Genomic DNA, 5184 nt, shown 5'->3' with positions numbered 1-5184 from the left:
CCCTCGAGTAGCTTTGCGCAAAATTCAAAAACAAACAGATTGTTATTGTGTTCAGAAAAAGAACTGAGTACAATTTTGTGATTATTTGAACTTTCTCATTCACTTTAATGCAAAATAAGATATAGTTAATCTAACGTCTTTTCAACGTCTAATAAACTATTGATAAATAAATAATATACATTTTTTTTGCACCTAAAGTCTGACTCTACAAACAGCAAATGAATATTTAGTTAAATATTTAAAATGCTGAATTTTTGTTTCGGCGCTAGATATTAATAACTGAATATAAATATTTATGAAAAGAAAAATACCATACGGAAACAAATGTCTAGAAACGACTAATTCAAAGACTTCTTACTACATAACGTATATATATATAAAAGGAAAAAAACAAAAAGTTTATTTATTGAAATTAGATTTCCAAAATAATTAAAATTATCTTGTATTATAATCCAGCCTTTCCTGAACATTTCTAATCGAAACTGATTTAAATTTGAAAAACTGAATTTTCTAAGTAATTAACATACAATTAGTTACCCCACAGAAGTTTAAATATTATCGGGTTTTTTCTACTTTATAAAAAATTAAATTTATTGAAGTTATATAAACACCACAGCCACCGAATTTTTTACTATAATTTTATTTGGATTTTTTACACACAAAAGCGCTGCTAACCATAAATATTGATTTTGTTTGAAGTTAAGCACAAAGCAACACAATGGGCTATCTGTGCTCTGCCCACTACGAGTATCGAAACCAAGATTCTAGCGTTGTAAGTCCGCAGACATGCCACTGTACCACTGGGGGACATATATGTTGATATCACGTCATTTTACCACTATTTACAAGGTCTCTAAACTCACAATTAAAAGTATCACTCTTTAAACAAACGTATTTCTGTTTCGTTTCTGAAAGGGCGGCGGATAGTCCTTATTAACTTTGTCATAAGCACAAAATTCAAAATTTCAAATTCATTTCTGTCGCATCAAGGCACGGTATGTGCTTACATAATTAAAATGTGGAAAGTTGTTTAACAACGTCATTTGATAAATATTCAAAATCCACATATTCACAAGAGTTATTAAAGTTAAAAATCACATTAGGGGTAAAACACATTCGTCAAAAGTTTCTTTTTTCAACTACATCATCAATGCTAAGTTGCAAATTAAAACATTTTGTAATTATAATTATTCGGGTATCGAATAATAAATTGTTGAAGTATCTGGTATTTTAGATTAGTGTATTTATTATTCCTTTGTTTCGTCTGCTAAGGAATTCGATTTGTCTTTTTTCTTTCTCTCTTTTCTTTTCTTTCTCAGAGCACTCTCTGTGTAGGGATTTTACTGCGTTTCGATCTAGATGATTGCCAGAGATAATATATAACCCCCTTAGAAATTTCGGGCTGCTTTAAAGCAGACTCTGGAATAGAATCTGATTGCTTAATCGATGATTTGATGGGTGAAACCCGAAATGCGAGTTCTGTGATGGAGAAGAATCACTGATAAAAGTGGATTGACCTGGAACATTACTCAAAGCGTCCAAAGTATCACGTATGGAATCTATTTGTCTTCTCTAAGCCAATCCAATACTTATTCATGTTACTAGTTGATCTTGTTGACTTACAAAATGTAGAGTTATACTATTCGATTTTCAGCACTGTAGGTGCTTTTTATTTATTTTTATTTTTTTTGTAACTTAGACGTTTTTTATTATTGTTTATGGCTAGAGTTTTTATGTTTTTTATTACTGTTTATGGATAGAGTTTTTATGTTTTTAACGTTTTTTATTACTGTTTATGGCTAGAGTTTTTATGTTTTTTAACATTTTTTATTATTGTTTATGGTTAGAGTTTTTATGTTTTTAATTTTTTATTATTGTTTATGGCTAGAGTTTTTATGGTTTTTAACATTTTTAATTATTGTTTATGGCTAGGGTTTTTATGGTTTTAACGTTTTTTATTTCTGTTTATGGCTAGAGTTTTTATGTTTTTTAACGTCACCTAATCAACTCTTAAATTAATGATAAGCATTTTCTTGAACATTTAAGGAACTATTTGGGCGGTGAAAAACGCCAGCACTCGGGATCTAGACCCTTTTGGGGATCTGGAAGGGTCAGGTTTAATGCTTCCTCCTCTTCCTCCATGTTTTGTGATTCGGTGTTGTTGTCTTCGTCACTTGTTGTTGTTGAACTCACATTTGTGGTGTTAACTTTTACAGCTGTTGCGTATGTTTTTATATTTTTTGTTTGGGTATTTTCTGAATTCTGTAAGGGTTGGCTTTGGATTGTCTGTAGTATTTTGTTTATTGTTATTTGTTTCTGATGTGTGTTGTTTTTAATATTATTAATTTGTTTATATTTGGGGCATTCTTTGTAGTTTGCCGTGTGTGTATCGTTGCAGTGCAGCATCGTGGTGTGTCGTTATCCTTGTTACATTGTGTCGTTTGGTGATCGTCCCCTCAGCTAACACACCGTGGTGGAGATCCGTGTCTGTGATGTTGACAGTTGTAGCACTGCGTGACAGTAACGGCTAGAGTTTTCGTCTCCTCCATGGTGTATCTCTGATACCAGAGCGTAGTTTGTTTGTTTAGAATTTCGCGCAAAGATAGTTGTCCTTTGGAAAGGCAGCTAGTCAACACAACTCATCGCGACTCTTAGTCTACTCTTTACCAATGAATAGTGGGATTGATCTTCACTTATAACGCTCTCGTGGTTGAAGGGGTAAGGATTTTCAGGGAGAGGATTCGAACCCGCTACCCTCAGATTGCAAGTCGAGTGCTCTAACCATCACGTTATGCTAGGCCTAAGTTAAAACAGGGTACAAAAAATATAGACGAGCTACTCTCTACGGTAATTATTTCTCTTTTAATTACGAGCTTTCGGCCCTCTTACTTCAGCCTTCATGTACAATTTTGTAAAAAAATTAATTGGTGGGTTAGTCATATTGTCTGTTCCCTGATCAATTGAGTTTATTTCGGAAATTTTGAGTTTGTTTTAACATAGTAGTAGAGATATTATAGAGGTTAGTAAGTAAGTTGCTTTTTAGAGTTATTTGTAAAGTTAGACCCATCGTTGTTTCGTGAAACTGTGTAAAGTATAAGTTATTTTCAGCTCATGAAATAAAACTTTTCGCTAGTTGACAGTACTTTTTTTTAATAATCCAAGAGAACACACGTGTCAGGAATGGAATAATTTGGTGAAACAGTGGAAATATGATCAAGCACTTAGATACAAGAAATTAAAGGAAAAACAGGAAGAAAATTACTGGAAATTAAAATATTCAGAAGAAAAAGACAAAAAATGGGATGAGAGACAAAGAAAGTTAAAAGAAGATTGAGGAGTTGTAGTTATTTTTTTTCTAAAGCACAAAACTGCACAATGGGCTATGTACGATCTGTTCACTATGGAGAAGCAAACCCCAGATTTTATCATTGTAAGTCCGTAAAGTCACTAATTTTATCCACTGGAAAACAAATCGAGAAGAAGAAGATGGAATGCTAAGAAATTACAAGAATGTGACGTAAGATTTACGTAAAATTTCGAACAAAGATCAGTTTAATTGGGGACAATGACGTAGAAGCCATAGAAAATTTATGAAGGAACATCAGAGCAGTAAAAAAACAAAAATACATCAACGAAGTAAAGGAAATTATAACAACAAAATCGGAGAAGCGCAAAAGAACAACAGTGAATTACAAATGGATTGTTTTTTGTTTCTTTGTTAATAAGCACAAAGCTACATAATGGGCTAAATGTGCTTTGTCTACCGCGAGCATCAAAACGTGAATTTTAGTGCTATAAGCCCTCAGACTTATCACTGAGTCACTGGGAGGCACGTACAAAAGGATTATGAGACCAAAATCAAAGAAATACACAGAAGGAGATCAATACCAGGATAAAACTTCAACAAACTGAATTGGTAAATGCAAGTATCCTCACACGTCTCTGCGTCTACATAAGAATTACAACTTCAAAATATACAATATAGAAAAGGAGAAGCCATTTGGTACTACACCTGTTACTACAAAATCACTCAATCGAGAAAACGACAGATTATAATAGAAGATACAATGGAAGGCATATCATGAACAGTTTGGAATATGTTTCAAAGTAAATGGATAGAATAGTGAACAACAAGCTGTTCATCTTGTTGGACATTTAAAAGGAACAGCTTTAAGAAAATTTAGCAATTTTTCAATCGAGAACCGTAATAACCACCAGGCATTAGTGGCTGGCTTAATAAATACATTTGGAGTGTAGCATGAAAAGGAAGTTTCTAAAAATAGGTTTATGAGCACAACAAAGAGGAAATGGAGAGACTTTACTCAAATCTGTTGAGTATATGGAAAAGCCTACGAAATTATCTTACTCAGATACTCCAATTGTAATGAAGGATTCGTTGGCAAACAAACAATTCATATATAGCATCGTGGATGAAGGATGTGTGAATTATATTAAACCAGAGCAGATATATATATCTAAAGGAATCTGTTCAATTCAATATTTAAGTTGGATAAATTGAAGCTGCAGATAAACAAATAAAAGCATCCAGGTATTATTGGTTCATCATAAAAAAATTAAAGAAAAAAAAACCATGAAGAAAGTTACAGAAAATTAAAATCTCCAGAAGAAAAATACAGAAAATGGTGAGAGAGACAAAGAAAGTAATTACTCATTCTGATCAAAATTTAGAATAACTCAAAGAAATCAGACAACTGGTTACTTTGAATGGAAGAAGTAAACCACAGAACGGTAATTGCTTTAATTGCAACTTATTAAAGGAACATATGAGGTCGTCAATAAATTAATATCGCGTTTTTGAACATTTTCATTACCCCCCCCTCAAAAAAAAAGTACATCACTTACCGCCTAAATGTCACGTTAGTGTAGCTTATATAATGTGTAAAGTTTATTATACTCTAATCGTTTGTAGTGATGGCACACGACGAGACACACATTCGGCATGTAATGCTGTTTGAATACAAGAAGGGAAACAACACCTCTGTAACCACAAAGAATATCAAAGAAGTTTATGGAAATGTTTTGAAAATGCATAAGTGTCAACGATGGTTCAGCAAATTTCGTTCAGGGGACTTTAGCCTTAAAAACTGTGATGGTAGGGGCCGACATGTTGAAATTGATATTGATGCTCTGAAGACACTTGTTGAGTCTATCCCAAGGCAACAC

General features: G+C 32.9%; 1 long non-coding RNA gene across 1 annotated transcript in view; it reads right to left on the bottom strand.

Moving 5' to 3' along the window:
* Positions 1-826: 826 nt before the first annotated feature.
* The window catches only part of LOC111088885, a 26564-nt gene continuing 22206 nt past the window's right edge, over positions 827-5184 (bottom strand). Inside the window, exons 3-4 of the long non-coding RNA XR_002613267.1 lie at positions 2209-2216; positions 827-838 (exon numbers count right to left, since the gene is read on the bottom strand). This is a non-coding gene — a long non-coding RNA (uncharacterized LOC111088885). The remainder of the gene's footprint in view (positions 839-2208; positions 2217-5184) is intronic.

Source organism: Limulus polyphemus, unplaced genomic scaffold (genome assembly GCF_000517525.1).
Source record: "Limulus polyphemus unplaced genomic scaffold, Limulus_polyphemus-2.1.2 Scaffold4645, whole genome shotgun sequence".
Classification (NCBI taxonomy): Eukaryota; Metazoa; Arthropoda; class Merostomata; order Xiphosura; family Limulidae; genus Limulus; species Limulus polyphemus.
Note: the sequence above shows the minus strand (reverse complement) of the source record. Positions and strands in the feature narration are given on the sequence as shown.